Genomic DNA, 19,174 nt, shown 5'->3' with positions numbered 1-19,174 from the left:
ATCCTACAGCGGACTCACACCAACGCAGAGGCGGGAGTCGGAACAGCAGAAAGGGCGGAGAAGGACAACGAACCGGAGCTTTATCATCTGAACTCCAGAGCGAACAACACCTACGGCTCTCCCACTCGCTTTCACCTGTCAGCCAATAAATGGAGGCTGACGGCGCTAACATGTCTGCAGCTATTACAGGAGATTTGTTGGCTTAATTGTTTTTATATGGTGACCTTAGTGCATATTAGCCACATTCTGTCTTAAACACTTCATATTAAAGGACTCTTAGACCGCTCCTCGAGTGTTATGCCTGGTTTATGTATTCGACAACAACAAAGTTTTTGTGTTAGAAGCAGGCAAAATGCCCAAGCATGTTAGTTTGACAAGGGCCAGATTATGATGGTTGGTCAACTGGAGAATTGGTATGATCTGATAGATGGCCAGGTGAATGTCTGTTGCTTACCTGAGGGACACGTAGCATTAGGATCCACAATACAAAGAAGGCAGGCTGATGAAGACAGTGTATGCCTATGAGGTCAGAGGACAGAGCTCTTGTGAAGTAAATGTCTCGATTAATCAGGGCTGTTTTGGCAGCAAAAGGAGGATCAACACATTTCAAACATATTGGTCATTAAGCAAACCTATTTGTTGTATGTAAAAGGAGAACAATCATTTTTGTAAATATCAGAAAGGTAAGAGATGATCTTTAGAATCCAACATGTCATCGTCAGGAAAAACTAGAGAGTGAGCATTATTACCTGCGTGGCTTGGAGATACCAGGATATTAACAATTAACAAATATTTTATTTGTCATTTCATAAATATAAAATATATGAAGAACTCATTAGCTATTCCCCTGTTAGGATGGTGTGTTTTTTCCTGTTTCATAAAGGAGATTAAACAGCACTTGGGAGGGAAGCAGCACCTTCCACACCTCTTGACCCCTAAACAGTTTAATGATCAGCCTTAGAAATCAATGAGATTCCTTGGGCATCAGTGTCTGTCCACCACCCTGCATCCAGTCTCCAAGGTAACAAACTAAATGTTGTATTGGCTGATGGGTGGTGGTAGTCCACACTTAATTGAGATATGCACCACAACATCAGGATGTAGGTTTCTCAGAAGACCCACCATTTTGACTTCTTGATGGAAGGATGTTAGCTGTCAGTAATACTACACTAGGATTAGCACAGTTTTGTATTTGCAGCTAAGTAATCCATCATGTTATCCAATGCCCCTTTTCCACTGGCTCGATTGGGCCCTACTCGAGTCCACTCGGCTCGCTTTGCTCGCTTTTCCATTACTGTTTTTTCTGGTACCTAGTGTTTTGGTCCCTGCTCCTGAGCAGATACGGCCGGGGCTGAGTTGGGACTACATGTGACGTGAACAGACTGCTGTTCACTGATTGGCCATGGGACCAGGAGAAATGAGAAGGTTTTCGCTGAGGTAGTGCAGAGAAAAGTTAATAAAACTCATGAGCGACTACAACAATATTGAGGAACACAGTGCCCGGAGCAGGTCAAACCAAAATATAATTTTAATATTTACAAATTATAAACCATGTCAGCTTTTTGAATTACACACAGGTACGGCGCTGTATTTAATAACATCCTAAACCTGCTGATCACACATAAAATCAGCTGCTCAGATGCATAAACATTTCCCTCAAAACACACAAAACAATACCACCATGAAACAGCCTGTTTGGATCGAAAATATTTTTGACAGTCCTTAAGAGAACCAGTGTCTGCAGGAGAGCAGGCAAAGAGCAGCTGCCCGTAATTACACTGCCATCACCATCTCAAACGAGAGGAGGACCCCGCTGAATCTGCGGAGCACGAATATCCAATATCCAACCTAAAACTAACTTCACCATGGTCAAAAGTCCGCAGTTTTGCGCTTTAACGTCCTTGTCCTCATTATTGCCATGGCTGAGACAAAAATTTCCTCATAAAGCCCAAAATTGTAATTTCTTTAGGCCAACTCTGCAGCATTACCAGTCCAGACATCAGCATCTCTCCTCTCTGCTCCTCCTGCTCCCTCACATCAGAACCCTTGAACCTTATTTTATAAGTTCGGGCTGGGTTGTGGTCCAGATAATTATCCCAGAAAATCATTTTATATATGAAAAAACATATATAAGACCTTGCATATACAAAATACATAGTTTATTTCTGTTTTTATTTTCTGTTTAGTTATTATTTTTATTTTTCATTTTTTCCACGCAGATTAATGTGACATAGTAATGCTTTTTTTTTTTTTACCGTGTCCTGTCCAACAGAGTAGCGCTCAGAATTGTTGTTGAGTGCCAAGAAGAAGCCCGACAGATTTACTTTCACAAGTGGAGCATTACAGCTAACGCTTTAAAGCTCTGCTTGATATTTGTAAAAATAAATTTTATTAGAAACTGCTTTGGGATTATTTCAATTGGTACAGACACGGAGACAGAAATGAAAAGGAAAAAAAAGAAGCACGAAAGAGAGAAAGGGGGGCAAGCAGGAAAAGGGGAGAGAAGGAGAATAGAATGGAGGAAAGAAAGAAGGATGAAGAGAATACAAGATAACACCCTGCTTGCTTCTACACGTGCAGAAATGTTCATATTACCAGCAAAACGTGCATGGTACTTATCAATGCAAGATGTATTTAGTGGTAAATGCGGCTCAATATAGAACATTTGTGTATCTGTTAACACCTGAATCTAAACACCTCTGGCTCTGAGTGTGAGCGCACTTGTGTATACATGGTTTCTCCATAAAAATATGCAATAGTGAGTGTAAGGAGCCACAGACCAGCCCCCCTGGACCTGGGACAGATATGGAGGAGATCCAAGCCACAGACATCCATAGGCCCCCCAGAGCTACAGTGCAGAAGCAACAGGGAGCTGCAGCGACGAGCCCACAGACCCTGCTGGCAGCCGTCTACGCCCGAGTAGATTCAGCCATGGACCCAGACACCCGAGACCACAAGACATATCACTGCCCAAGCAGAGGCCTGACCGAGCCCAGGGGTCCAGGCCCCGGCAAGCAGCCACCAGGGTTGAGCCAGCACACACCAAAGCACCCAGCCCCGGACACCGAGAACCACAAGCACACCGGCGGGCAGAGACACCAACCAGCGGCAGGTAGTGTGGCGGGGAGAATAGGCCCCACATTTGATGGGGACCTAAACTGATCCAGGAGAGGGAGCAGCCCAAGACCCAACCTGACACAAAAAACAGGCACACACAGTCGCAATCACACATTGCCACCCTCATGCGTACACATAAAAACACTCACACCCACGCACCCAACGTAAAGACAAACAACAATGGACGTCATACACTCACTCACACTCCTCATGCATACTCTATACTTCCAGGTCCAGGTGCCGATAACCCATAGGGACAACCAGCCCCCAGACCCAGGAGGTGGTCCCCTTCCCTTCGGGGGTGGAGACAGGCAGACAGTAACATAGTAATGTTAGTAGCAGCACAGCACACTGCACTGACGCCTGGAGGCGGTGCTTGAGCCGCCATAGCTTCAGCCATCAGTGGGTCAGTGGAAACACAACTGGTACCGTACTAAGTAGAGCAAAACTGAGTGGAGAGGAATCATGCTGCCTAAAACGAGCCAGTGAAAAAAATGGTAAAATTTAGTAATATATTCATAATCAGCACATTGATTTAACAAGGCATTTGCTGACAATAGTACATTTAAATACAGCATTTGTTTTATTCATACCAGTGTGACAAGTTAACATCAAATTGACCATTATTTATATTAAACTCCTTTCAAAATAGAATAGGCACTTTATTGCCCCTTAAGGACAGTTTTGGCCAGTGAGTTAACCCTTGATTTTGGGCATTTTAGTAAAAAAATAAAACACACAATGTAAATCCAAATATACATAAAAACAAACAAGATCACAATACGTTCACAGTCTTATCATGTGAACAAGATGGATATAAGATCTATTTTGTAACTTGTGGTGCTTTCTATACAAATTCTTCTTAATTTGGCAGTAAATGTATTTGGCAGTAAATGTTACAGGAGTTGGATTAAAAGTACAAAAAGGTCATGACGAAGTCATAGAAACCAACTCCAAACCCTGGCATCCTTCCACAACATAATGGAGCAATAGTTTGGAAAATAAGTGGCAGAACAGGTAAAACCCAAGCCCCTCCCTTTGAGTAAATAGGGAGATCTGTTCCTTAGGTTGTGGCATTTCTCTCCTTTCATGTTTAGTGTGTGTGTGGGATATTTACCAGACACTAAAGCTGCATGAGCACACCAGTATCCTGCACACACACACACACACCCCCAGCACCTTGTCAAACTGTAATGAGTGTGCATATGTGTGCAGTTCAACGAGCCGGTTCAATATGTGCTGTTCAATCAAGGCTTCGTGACTGCTAAAACTGAATCAGATGATTGGGGACCGTGACGCCCCCAGGCTGGTTGCCACGTTACCGGAGAGCAGACAACAAACATTCAGCAATCGCACAACAGACAAATGACCAGCCTGCACATTTCTGCCCATCTTTTTCTGAGAGGCGCTTGTTTTACAAGCAGGAAGATTTACCGATTACCATGAAATCTCCCCGCTTTTTACATTAGTTCATAAACGGTGTTGACAATTTATTTTCTCATTGATTGTGGATAGTGGAGCTTCATGGAGACCAATTTAATATAATTCATTCGACTTTTCAATGCAGTCTTCAGTGTTTTTAAAATCTTGTGACTCTTGCGATGTGACAGTCTACTGCTGAATAGACATCAGGAATCAATCCAGGAAAACAATGAAATGTATTCCAAGAAATGTGGACCTGCATGAAAAAGGCAATCAAACATGGCCCTAAAGAAAAACGTTTCAGATCACAGATGAAGGACATCAGAGTCAAGAGTAAGGAGTATTTTGAGAAACTAATAAAAACAGAATTGAAACCACTATGGCGGCACAGTTATTAAAAATGTTGGTTTGTAGTCAGAAGTCCTGGGTTCAAATTCTTGCTAAGGCCTTTCTGTGCGGAGTTTTCTTCTTAATGCATTGGTTCTTGCTGGAGATAGGCAATCATCCAACAATGAAACTGTGGATGTTAACGTAGGGACTCACAGAAAGTGTCCAAAGTCAAGGTACTGACTTATCTGCTTTATCATAACTAAGGATGAGCTTCTAGCTAAAGTCCCACCTCAACATCACCAGTTGCTCATCAAGAAGAAAACTTTACTGAAACCAAAGCCATTATATTATCATGAAAGCTTAATAATAGAAATATTGGGAAATTTACCTGCTGAGACCTTCCTCATGGCTAGCATAAAATAAAAGCTCCAGTAACTTTTACAGACATTTTGTCATCTCTGTCATACTGCAACCACAAACATCAATGCCTTTTTTGGGGATTTCATGTTATAAACCAACACAAAGGGGTGTTTTGTAGTGGAAGATTAATGGTACATAGTTTTCCAATTTTTCCTATTTTAATACAGGCAATCCTGGAAGAAAATGTGTTAAAGACTACAAAAGGCTTGAGACTGGGGTGGAGGTTCACCATTCAGCAGGACAATCGCACTATACATACAGGCAGAGCTACAATAGATTCTTCAGATATTCATTTGTTACAGTGGTCCAGACAGAGATGAGACCTAAATCCAACTGATCATTTTTAGTATTAATTGAAAATTGATGTTTACAGATGCTCTTCTCCAAATCTGCCGGAGCTGGAGCAGCTTTGCAATGAAGAACTGCCATAACTTTAATGCTTTCTGTGCAGCATTGACTTGCCAGGGGTGAATACAAATGATCACCACAGTTGTCAGATTTCATTTGAAAAAATCTTTGAAAACCACTCATAATTATGCACTACTTTGTGTTGGTCTATCACCTAAAATCCAAATAAACTACACAAGGGTTTTTGTAATGTGACAAAATGTGGAAAAGGTTCAAGTACTATCAACACATTTCAATGGCTTGATTTATTTTTACTTTATTTTGATGTCTTTGCATGAAAGTCAACTTTAAATCCTTTTTTACTCAAAATGTTATTGAACATAACAGCAGATACTAGCAGTAATATTTACTAATGTTTAACATTCACTTCATCTCCCTGCATTTCTATTTTATTGTCCGTTTCACAGTTCCCAAACATTACTTCAGTTTTGCTCACATTTAAAGATTTGTTACAATCAAACCATATTTTTAGCTTTTTCAGTTCTTCAGTGAAATCTTTTAACATCTCCAATGCATCATTGTGTCATCAGCAAATAATACAAATTTAATAAATTCAGAGATATTTTGAATATGTCATTTGCATAAATTATAGAGAATTTAGGACCCAAAACTGACCCTTGCAGAACCCCACAACCAGTGTCCAAGAGAACTCATTTTGACATAATGCTGTCTGCCACTTAAATAACCTTTAACCCAATGTAGCACAAGCCCTCTGGTCTTGTAGCGTACCGGCATTTTAACAGTGAATCATGATTTATTGTGTCAAAATCTTTTTTGACATCAACATACTTCAGAAGCAATTTTCTTATTATCAGTTGTTATGTCTTCTATTGCTTTCAGTACAGCTAGTATTGTTGATCGTTTCGTTTCAGAAACCACATTGACATTCAGTAATTAACTTGGTATTTTAGGATCCTGCTTCTTTAAATGTGTCGATCAGGCTGTGAAGGAATAACAGATTGTAAAAAAACTGCCAAACATTACTGTTATTTAAGAATAATGTTAAAGAATAATCAGAAATTGAGAGATCATAGGGAACAGCTACAATGGAGGTTTAAAATCTGATCTTGTTACTAATAAAGTTAATGTTTTCAAATTTAAAGTAAAAAAAAAAAAAAAAAAACCTGCATCCACTTTTACTTTTTTTCCTGTTTTTATGATAACAAAAATACTTGCCAACCAGTCCTTTACATCTAAGGATCGTAACCCAACAAGTGAAGTGATTTTCCAAACTGTTGCACGGCATAGAGCAGGCTGACAGCTAACAGCTAAAAGAATGCGGGCCTGCTGGGGCTGGTTTGCCATGCAGAGCTACAGTATGCAGCATGTGGTACATGAAGTGCAGTCTGTGTTGTTCTATTACATGGTGTGTTCTGTTCTGGTTTCCAGAATATTCAGGACAACTGGAGAGCACCTGCTTTTTTTTGCGATTGAGGGTGAGGAGACACAGAGGAAAGAGGAAGGGGTGTGTTTGAGCAAAATGAAGAAGGCAGTGTTTAAACATGGGAAAAGAATGTGGATGATATGAATGGGAAGAGAACATGCCCAAGGCTACATCAGAAAAAAAAAAAAAAGATTGTTTATGGTGCTGCTGAGCTGACGTGATGTAAGATTGGAGGTCTAACTGATGTAGTTAGAAACAAAATATCTCACTTTTTGTTTTCAAGGATTCCCCTGTGTGCTGAGGATGGAGAAATAATCGCCTGTGACAACAAGGAGGCCATCATGTCTCAAGTTGTGAGTCTCGGTTTGTCACTCAGGGCTCCCTTGATATTTTTAGGCAAATATGACTCATGCAACAGCAGCAAGATGTGAAGCAAGGAACATGGAAATGCCAGCTCTGAACCGCTGTAGGAGGGGTTTGAGGGCAGAAAAGGATCACACATTCTGTCCCATTCGATCTCAATCCCTCCCTGGCTCTCTTGCTGGCTCATCATCATTACTGTGGAAATTAATCGCTGTCATCTTTTTTTATATCCCATACCCTCAAAAGAAATCTCATCATCCACTTCTGCCCATCATTATCTCTTCTTCTTTAATTTTACCCACACATCTCCTCCTTGGTGCCTATGTGACTTCTGTCCTGTATAGAGGGGACGGCAAAGAGGGGACTGTGCAAAGACAAGAAACAGGAAAGAAAACGGAGAAGGGAAGGGAGGGAAGGATGAGTTTCATAGACGTGAATCCAAGCTGCACACATTCCTCAAGGGCTGTGCATCCTGTTCCTTAGTCTCCACCTCCACCAGAGCTCACACAGAGGTCTGCACGTACACAAACATTCACAGCCCCCTCCCCCGAAACAATGACCGCCCCTCATGCAAAATGGTGCCCACTACTTCTTTCTTTCTTTCTTTCTTTCTTTCTTTCTTTCTTTCTTTCTTTCTTTCTTTCTTTCTTTCTTTCTTTCTTTCTTTCTTTCTGAAAGGAAGCCCATATTTACATCAACCAGCAAACAGAACTAGCTAAGATAAATATCTTTCCACGTCCCCCACCCGCCTGTTATCTGATGACACCATTCTGTTCACATCTAGTCGGTCTAATCTGAATGCTGCATTGACCTCTTTTGTTTTATAGTCGACCTCTTTACACTGCAGCTTCTGTAGTAACCAACATGTCTTCCCCAAGCTTCACCTTCTTTTAAATAAAAGCAAAAATAAACTCATGATTCTTAACTCTAATTTACATCAAACTTGCTGTTCATATCTCCACTCTGGATGGTGAGCTTTAGAACTTGTTAGCTCCCATAAGTATTTAGGTATCTGAGTTGACAGTTCACTAAAAGACTGATGAACTACATATGCTCTGATTTTTCGATATGTCATTTCACTTGTCTTAAAAAGAAAAGCTGAGGGATACACAGAAATCTTGACGTTAACTTGTTTTGCTTGGAACAGCCTGAGCAACCTATTATGTAAAAAGGCACATCAGGACAGAACATGAACATGAAATGGGTGTGCTGATTCACAGTCATCACACAGCAGCTGCCAGTATTTAGTCACCGTCTTGTTTAATTATTAAAAGTGTAGACAAGCCTAATTAAATGAAGGGTGTGGCAGATTTAAAGCCTTCTGTTCGAAGGACATGAAAACCCAAAGGTTTATTTGAAATACACGGCACATATTTAAGCAACCTAAGAAAAAGAACATGTGAAATATGGCTGAGTATTAGTCAGAAGCTTGTTTCTGCGTTTTTTAAGCTCTAATCCATGAGGCCTCAGGAAGGTGCAAATGCATTCTGTCGTTCCCTGTTGCCTCCTATTAATTCCACCTGTATACACTCAGAATGAGCCCACGCTGGCTCTCACCCTTCCGGCCAACTCCCTCGATTAGCTCCTCCCTTACTCTAAATCCCCAAGCGTAGGCTTTCTGAACACCCATAACGACCAGGCTGCTCTCTTCTGTTGCACGCTGTTCTTTGCTGCACACCATGTTCTCACCCTGAGCTCCACATGTTCTTCTGTTAATGCATGGGATGAGTATCTTTATTCAAATTGATGATGTTAAATGGCAATTTTACTGGAACACATCAGACAGCTGCCACATAGCTGCCGCACTCTTGATAATGTTTCCATGGAAATAGGAGCTGGCACTGTGTGCAGGGGCCGCACAGAGCTGAAGTGCTGCCAGCTGCAAGCTTTTGGGCTGTGGTTTTCAGCTTGGGCACACAGCACACACACCCACCTGAGCACAACATAACGCATGGCCGTGATGCTCTGTAACTTTCAATGAAAGTTCGAGCCCAGTTAGATAAAACAAACTGTCCATTACAGTGGAGTGGGATATACCTACAGCTTTAAATTTGTAACTTTTAATAGAGAAAGCAATTGAAAAATTAGGCTAAATTAATAGGAAAAAAATGTTGTGAATGTTTTTGTTCCTAAAAGTGCAACTATAAATCATGATATTGGTTACTAAACTTACTAGGTATGCTTTGAGAACAACCTAAACTAATGGCCAACTTCTGGTGCTCCAGTTAAACATCTTATCCTTTGATATACAATTAAATCTCTGAAAGCAACACTTTGAACCGTAAACTTCAATGTATTTTAGTGTGATTTTATAGAATAGACCTACACAAAGTAGTGCATAATTGTGAAGTAGAAAAAAAATATATGTATTTCTCCAAAATCTTTTTTGAATAAAAATCTGAAATGTGTGGAGTGTATTCAGCCCACTTGAGTCAATACTTTTAACAACATTTGCTTAAATTAGAGCTTCAAGTATTTTGGGGTATGTCTCTACACGCTTCAGACATCTATGGCAAAATCATTGGCTATTCTTCTTTGCAAGCTCAGTCAGATTGGCGGGACAGCAACTGTATATGGAAATGGTCTGGACTTTGACTGGGCCATTCTAACACATGAATATGCTTTGATCTATACCATTCCATTATCCTTCCCAGTTTCAGTCTTTTGCAGCCTCAAACAGGTTTGTCCACCTTTCCTGACTTTGCTGTAAAAAAGCCTCACCACAGCATGATGCCGCAGCTGCCGCCATGTTTTGCTTTGTGGATGGTGTGTTTAGGGTGATGAGCATGATTAATTTACCACCACACATCGTATTTAGTTTGTAGGTCCAATTTTGGTGTTGTCTGACCATAGCACCTCCTTAAAAATATTTGTCTTTTTCCCTTCATGGCAAACTTTTATTGGGACTATTTTCTTTTCACACTCTTTCACAGTGGCCAGGTTTTTTAGATTAATTGCTACCACACATAGATTGGAAATGCTCTTAAAATTCCAATTAGACCCTCAGTTGAGCTTGAGTTAACTGCTGACACAGACCCCATACAGTTAAATCTAGCTTCTGTCCGTCAAGCAGACAGGCACCTGAAAATACTCTCAAACCCTCACGCATGACTTGGAATTTGATTAAACTACATTATTGAGCCCACAGAGAAGAATAAAGCAGCTAAATATCTGCAGTTACTTTCCCTGTCTGTCTTCCTTTGAAAGGCTACATTATCCAAGCCTGGTGAAAATAAGAAGGAACCGGATTCACTTATGCCTTTGAATAATGCTGCTGCACACAATGCTTTAAAGTAAATCACTGCTGTGTTCTTAGGAGTGGAAAAATACCCTTATTTCCATAGCTTTATATTAATTTTTAAAGTGTAGAAGTGCACCAAATAGGATGCCTTTGAATGACTCCTGCCTTGTGGAAATGGTCAGAGTGACCAAAACCTCCTGGCTGAGCTTCATGCAATAACACACCTTCTCAGATATAGCTTTACCAACTTTGTACCATAATTCAAACACATCAGATTTTAGCACTCGTCACCAAAGAGCTTTTTTTTGGAAGGACTGTCAGTTCTAGTAGATGATACACAAGGCCTCTGACACATGCTGGTGCATTTACCTTTGCACTGAGATAGGTCTAGATAATTCATGTTCTGTTCCCTTTTTTAGTATCTGAACCATGCAAACTATAACTCCAATTCCAATAAAGTTGGGATGTTTTGTAAAACATTAATACAAACAGAATACAATGATTTACAAATCCTGTTCAACCTATAATGTTTTTTTGGCAAATATTCACTTTATTTTTAATTTATGCTTGCAACATGTTTCACAAAGCTGGGACCGCAGCATGTTTACCATTGTATTTCATCACCTTTCCTTTTAACATCACTCTGTAAGCGTTTGGGAACTGAGGACACTAATTGTTGAAGCTTTGTAGGAGGAATTATTTCCCATTCTTGCTTGATGTACAACTTCAGTTGCTCAACTGGGTCTGGGGTCTTTGTTGTCGTATTTAGCGTTTCATAATGTGCCACAGATTTTCAGTGGGAGACAGATATGGACTGCAGCCAGGCCAGTCTAATACCCACACTCTTTTACTATGAAGCTATAAATTGTGCCAAAACCTGTATGTACCTTTCAGTATTAATGGTGCCTCCACAGATGTACAGGTTACCCATTAACACATCCCCATACCATCACAGATAATGGCTTTTAAATTTTGCGCTGATAATCTGGATAGTCCTTTTCCTCTTTGGCGCGGAGGACACGGCATCCACAATTTCTTTTTTTTTTTTTTGTAATTCACTATTTCTAAAAACAATTTGAAATGTGGACTCATCAGACCACAACACACCTTTCCACTTTGCGTCAGTCCACCTCAGATGAGCTCAGGCCCGAAGAAGCAGGCGGCGTTTCTGGGTGTGGTTTATGTATGGTTTCCCCTAGCATGGTAACGTTTTAACTTTGACTTGTAGATATAATGTCAGTTGTTACAGTGGTTTTCTGAAGTGTTCCTGAGCCCATGTGGTGATATCCGTTACAGATTGATGTCGGTTTTTAATGCAGTGCCTCCAGACAGGTCGAAGGCCAAAGCAGTCAATGTTGGTTTTCAGCTGTGCTGCTTACGTGCAGAGATTTCTCCAGATTCTCTGAATCTTTTGATGAAATTTTGGACTGTGGATGATGAAATCTCTAAATTCCTTGCAACTGTATATTGAGAAATATTCTTAAACTTTTGGATGTTTTGCTCATGCAGTTTTTTATTGATGAACCTGTCCCAGCTTTTTTGGAATGTGTTGCAAGCATCATATTCAAAACGATTTAATATTTGCAAATAAACAAAACAGTTTATCAGTTTGAACGTTAGATATCTTTTATTTGTTGTGTATTCAGCTGCGTATAACAGGATTTGCCAATTATTGAATTCTGTTTTTATTTATGCTTTTCACAAAGCATAAATAAAAAATACATGCAACTGCTCCAAGCTCTACTTCTGTCTGCAAAAGTGCATCAATTTTGAAAATACAAGGATTTATAATTCCTGACATGTTTACAGCCAAGATTCTTTTGAGAACTTGAAAGGGCGTTACTTGAGGAGTCATATGATTCATCCTCAAGACTTCTATGGCTTGCTTTTACATCATCATAAAAACACACTTAAAATAAAGAACGAGCAGGGTCTTCCAAGAGATTAAAGCTAAAAAATCTCAGACATCAGATAAACAGAAGCGCTGCAGCAGCGTACGGCATGACTATAATGTCTGAAATCTTAAACAGACTAACTCTGCTCTTGTAGACCCTTCAAATATAAACAACGTGAGCCTGCAAATTAACATAGGATGGGCTCTTTAACGCTGCAGAGCATCCTCTGTCTTCTGATCTCCATAAACAGTGCACAACAGCACTCCTGCAGAAATTATGTTGGCTTTAAGTGCAAACGGCTTCCTGCCTGCCTCTGCCCCTAACAGGTTCTTTTACCAGAGCCCCATTTGTCTCACTCTGTCACCTCACTCTCGTCTCTGTCCTCTGTTTCCCTCCCCTGCTGGATGCACGTCCTCTGAACCCCAATTAGGTAAACAGGAGCTGACAGCAGGGCTGGTGGAGCACATTCAACGAGATGCATAATGAATAAGAGGGAGCAAACAGCAGCCTGACGCCAGAGAGGGCCTCAAGTTTCTAACGGCTCAGATCGAGTGCAGGAGTTACCTGTTTCTTACATGTGTCCTTCTTCAAAGCATCAGCATGACTCTGCAACACTGAGAACATTCTATAAAAACTGAACAAGTATGTTCTTTATATACAAATGATTTCCATATCATGGGTCATATGTAGGCAACTGTGTTAGATGGTGTTTTCTAGGCTAATAAAGTGTCAAAAAACATGTATAGACTTATTGTTGTCCCCTGGGAAATCAACAAGTTCCATCCTGTTTTGGGAACAGGCATTGTTGTAAACCCTCGCTACTCAAAGTTATGAGAGATAACAGGTTGAAAGTCCACACTGAGCAGTTCCCCTTTTTAAATGTTTAACAGCATTAATAGGAAGTCATAAACTTGAACAGATGGAAAAAGAGGAAAACCAGCTCTGTGGCTGAGATAATCAGGAAGCAATAAAAATGAATGCAAAACTAGCCAAATTACCCTCTTTATTATATTATTTAGCACAACACAGGTCATGAACTCTCTTGGACTTATCTGCAACAGTGTGTGTATGCTGCATGCATGTCGCATTTATTTTCCTGATCATGCAAAAGAGCACCAGAAGCTCAGCCTTGGGCACGGTCTCAAAGGTCACGGTTTTCCTCGCAGCTTTAGAGGGGTCGAGTAGAGTTCATGACACAAGCCAGGCCATATTTGGCTGCTCACACTCTTTAAGGCTCAGAGCTGAAATTTGAAATGATACAGAGGGAGGGAGGAAGACAAACATCACCGGGAATGTTCATTGGATGCAGCTGGGCATGGCTGGAGGAGTACAGAGCAGGGTTTAATAGAGGTCTCTGCATATGCGGGAGTGCGTGCATGCCTAATGTTTACACGGGTGCATGCGTGTGAAAGAGGAGTTATGAGTTATTGGGTTAACGCAGACCAAAGCTTGGACAATACGTGTGTGTGTGTGTAAGTGTGGCTACTTGTATAAGAAAAACAAGCACGTGCATGCAAACCCTCACATGCATGGCTGCATTTGTGCTAATGCCATGGATATTAGAGCAATATAAAAAGCTTAAGTCTGTAGCAGCGAGATAAAAACTGTTTTAGTTGAGGAAGATTTCAGAGAAGAGGTTAACAAAACAATTTTTACAAGCTACTTACTTCATCACAGAAAATCATGATTTTATTTATTAGTACTTTTGTTATATTTGTGATGATGTACATAGGTGCTCAGCAAACTACAAGGAAATAACCAAGTAGGGATCAGCTAACTGTTCAAAATTGCAGAGTAAACAGCAGCTGTTTATTTATTATCCGGGCTTAAAAAAAACTGCCACAAAGCATGTTATAGGAATGTGTTTGTCTAAAGATGTTAAAGAAAAGGAAAGATAAATATGGCGCTGAAGCTGTGTTTTCTCTGCAGGAGAATATTACCTTTAAGAAAAAGATTGTTTCATTTATCTTTAGTTCTACTAACTGTCTTTGTTGATTCACAGTGTGACTTTTTTGAAGTATGGTTTTGTAGAGTTTTCATAAGCAGTCTGTATTTTTGTAGGAGTAGATGGTGCTCAGTATTATTTCAGTTTGGACAAACTGTGAGAAGTTCTGATGGGTGGACTGCAAACCAACCTGGTCTGCAGACAGAAAACCCTCTAATGCATTGGAAAAGAAAAAAGATCTGTAAATCATTGTAGATTCTAAGAATGGAAGGTATCCTAAACTTTATTTTTTAATTTTGTTAGTTTTGAGTTGTTTGATCTCAATGACAGAAACAGGACATGGGTCACTTACTTTTCAATGAAGATCTTGCCCTTGAAATGTCCAACCTGTGCCAGGTGCTTTTGAATTGCAGTCAAGGGGGTCTCACAATATCGTTCTAAAAAACCCATGAGCCACACTTTAGACGCCTCTGCTCTAATGCAAAAGTTACATACAGTAAAGTACATTACTGTACTTTAGGGTACAGTATTCGATATTCACCTGATGTTTTAGTGGCCATGGTATGTACTGTGCAATGGAGAGCAAACACCACTGACCTAATTTTACTTCTTTTTTTTTATCTTGATACAGTTTTGTTTTATATCTAACAATTCAAAGTCAAAATATGACTTTAAAACACGTCATCATTTTGAATTTGTATCCCAAGGTTCTGAGATACCAAGCTATCCTTATGACTTTAAATCACAAAAATATGACAATAAAAGTCAAAATTTGGTGTGTTAAAGTCAATATGACTTACTATGTTCCGATTCTTTTTCTTTCAGTTAACCCTCTATGTTTAGATACTTTTACATGATTAAAAACTCCACAGAACCCCACTTAAAAAAGTAGCACAATACGCACTAATAATCTAAATTGGAAGGTTTAATTACACAGATTAATTCTGATGTCTCTGTGCTTGTTTGTGTAGTTCACATCTAAACAGGATGTGGAATAAAACCCAAATTAATTCTAAATCCCTTTAATCTGATCTACAGTACATCTACACTAGAGTTCTGGTCTCTAATCATTTATTCCTTAAAATGAGCAAACATTTGGTGAAGATATGAATGCACAACAAGCAGCTGCATCAGAAAAAACGTCCCTTTGAATAATTTAAAGGACAATGGCCGTACTTTATCTTTCCCTCACAGACAGTCTGTGTTTTTATGCAAGCTCATCTTCACTCTGCATCTGTACCCTGTCTCATGAGCCTACTCTGCATCATCTAATGCTCTCCTGCCATGTCTCACGGCTCCTAACATCAGCCACCAGGTCAAGCAGTGCTGTCGGCATGTCAGCGGCAATTCCTGGAGGGCAGTCAGGCAAACAAACCCAGCCAGCGCCTGCTGCATAACTTACCATCATACAGACACCAAGTGTGACAAAGGGACGCGGTAGAATCATCAAAGATGGGAGGACAGAAAAGGTTTAATGCTGATAGTAGAGAGTGAGGGTGCAAATTGGAGAAGGGCAACGGTAAAGCAAAGTATAAAGAGCAGGTGAGGCTGTAAGAGAGATTAGGAGGAGACACAGGAAGAGACAGAAAGTGAGCACGAGATAGGAGGGGTAAACACAGGGCAACCTGTGCAAGCTTGCATGCACACGAGACAAGCAGAAAGGCACGCAGCTCGGAGAGGAGGCACGAAGGAAAGAATCGCCTCCTCCTCCTTCTCTCATCTGTCAGAGCAAAGCTCAGTACTGCAAGTCCTATCTGACACACCATAGACGGACGAAGGCTAGGGGACCTTAACATAGAGAAGCATATTTATGGTCAAAGGAAACAACAAAAGAGAAAAAAGTAAAAAGAGGAATGAGAAAGTACTGATGGACACATTAAAGAATTGTTTTTCTTTTTAAAATGTAGTTTTCATGATCAAAGTCATGTGCAAAAAAGTAGAATCCCTAAATTACCTTAAGGATTTGTAAAATGTTAGAAAGTGTATAATTCAGCCCTGTACTGTAGCCCCAGAGCACAGAAGCGTCTAGTTCAAATCTTGAGCTTGCACGTCATTTGTACAATTTGCATTTATTTCCAGATTCCTCTCACAGTTTGAGAGCAAGCATATCAGGATGACTGATGACTTTAAATAGACCTTAGAAACAACTTGTGTGGGCTTGTCTCATTTGTCTTTGTGCTGGCTCTGTAACTGTCAGGGGACCCTTGCCAGGGTGTAACTCTGCTTTAGCCTGTGTCAGTAGGCTCCAGATCAGAACCAATCACATCCAGAAAACAGATGAACAGAGAGGATTTCAGGATGTCACACAACAGCAGGAAAAGACGCAGGTTGACAATGGTTTCAAATGATTACACTAAATAAAGAAACAGATAAAGTTGCAGTCAGAATTTAGCATGCAGTAATCATCGGTGTGAATCCGGTGTGAATAAGCAAGAAAACTCCTGGAGGATCGGTTAGTGGTCAGAGGAGACTGAAGTTTGAAGGAGTCAAGTTGAGCCCTTTAAACCTTTCAAGCATGGTGGAGAGAGCATCATGCTAAGGGTCTTTTTTTGCAATCAGTCGTATGAGTGCTTTGCCCTAAGTGGATAAAATAATAGACTAAATCAGCAGCCAGATAGTTGAAACTTAAGACACAGTTGAGCATTACTGCTAAAAAATAAACCTAATCACATTTCAAAACTGACTTTGAAATGGCTAAAGCAGACTAATTTCAAACTTCTGAAATGGCTCCAGCCTCAAACTGGAGCCAATTAGCGGGTATGTGCCAGGAAACTTACCAGTTTAAATGAGCTCTTCCATTTCTGATACAAAGAGTGGTCAAATATGCAGCAAGAGCAAATGTGCGTAGTACTTGCTCTGGGACATTTATTCAAGTATGGCTGGAGGTAATTTAACAGCAAAATCAACAGGATGTTCAAACCTGTCCACCCAATTTATGTTTTTGGTAATCATGGTTGTTGTGTTATCAGTCCATCTCGAAAAACAAATGGATCAAACGCATCATTAAAGCTCCACATGAAGGTGGCATTGATGCAGATCATGAGAGCATATTTACAGGAACAGTAACTTTTGATTTTGGACCGATAACTGACTTCTTCGTGTGTTCAGCTTTTAATACCATGAGCTTTGTTTTCAAGAAAATGTGAACATTTTGCCTGCATTTTGTTTTATTAGACCCCATGCCCGAAAAGGACCTTGGAAAAAAAAAAAGACAAGCAGGTCGGCCTTGAAAAAGAGTGAGTCATCAACCAGAACTACGAGCCGGGCTGAAAGAATGAAAAGCTGATGAGAAGATTCAGTCAGCAGATAAGATGAAAGATATGACTAGTGGGTGGTGTTTCTCCTAGAAATGGGAAGCAAACTACATGGAAGATATTGAGAATGTGTAATCCTAAACTGATTTGGTCAGCTTCTCTCTGTGGCCCATTGGATGCAGCACTTAGATGAAAACATATTGCTGGGTGATGTGGCAAATAATGGAGACTTAAAATACTCATGGTTAAACCATCCATTTCTCTTTCTGGAAGAAGAATAAATGCTCAGATGGTGTAAATACATCTAAATATCTCATTCTGTAAGGCTTCCTCTTCTCTGGAAGCTGAGGTACTGGTCAGTATGTCCATTGTTCATTTGCAGTCATGCTTTGCTAAAAGCCACCTGACTGTGTGTTTAAACAGGAAGAAACAGCCTAGTTCTGCCTGACCAAGATAAAAATAATACACACAGTGTGGTGTGCATAATCTAGTGCAAAACTAAACATATCTGTGTAAAAAGCCAACTTCAACTGCATTTTTATGGGAATATTTACTCTTTTGGCTGTCTATTCCACCAAAGCCCCTAATAAGCTAATATTGCAGATCCACATCCAGCGAGCTTTCTTTGTACTTTGCACCTTCTAGCCAGCAATCCACTTTACGATGTCCATTCAATACGATGTAAAAATTTTCATTTTCAAACCTTTTACTGCATCAGCAGAAGGTTCCCGAGTCTGTTCCCTGCACGCGTCAGTGTTCATGATGTCAATGCTGTGATTCTGCTGCTGGGAAAGAATGCCCATTTGGCATAAAGAACAAAGAAGGTAAAAATAGACCAAACAATAAAAGTTTTTCATAGACAGTTTTGTTCAAAATAAAAGAAATCCAATATCACTATTGAGATGAGTCACTGTATTAGATCTAACAGTCATGGCACGAATGCTGCTGAGTCTGTGTATTAACTGAAAGTTACATCTTCAAAACAACAGCAATGTGGAGTTCAACCCGTGAGGTCATTGTCAAACAGGTGGACATTATAAGAGGTTGAAGGTTGTACATGCTGGGTGTAGTGCATTTATCTCTGAAAACCTGAGCAGACTTTGTTTAGAGGAACAGTGGACCTTTGTTCATAAGGAGTTCATTGGAGAGGGGAAAACAAAGAGAGGAGGAAAAGGATAAGATTGCTCTGCTAAAATGATCTCAAATGCTTTAAAATGGTACACAAAACCATTCTGGAGGAAAAGAAAAAACAATATTTAAATAAACCAAAACACCCAAAAGGCAAAGACAAAGGTGTAACTGTACCATTTAGAAGACACCAATCTGAAGTCAAATAATTGGCAGGAAGCTTCAGCAAAGTCCCACTAATGAAAAACAACATCATGGGCTGAACAC

The sequence above is a fragment of the Girardinichthys multiradiatus genome, chromosome 18 (genome assembly GCF_021462225.1).
Source record: "Girardinichthys multiradiatus isolate DD_20200921_A chromosome 18, DD_fGirMul_XY1, whole genome shotgun sequence".
Lineage (NCBI taxonomy): Eukaryota > Metazoa > Chordata > Actinopteri > Cyprinodontiformes > Goodeidae > Girardinichthys > Girardinichthys multiradiatus.
Note: the sequence above shows the minus strand (reverse complement) of the source record.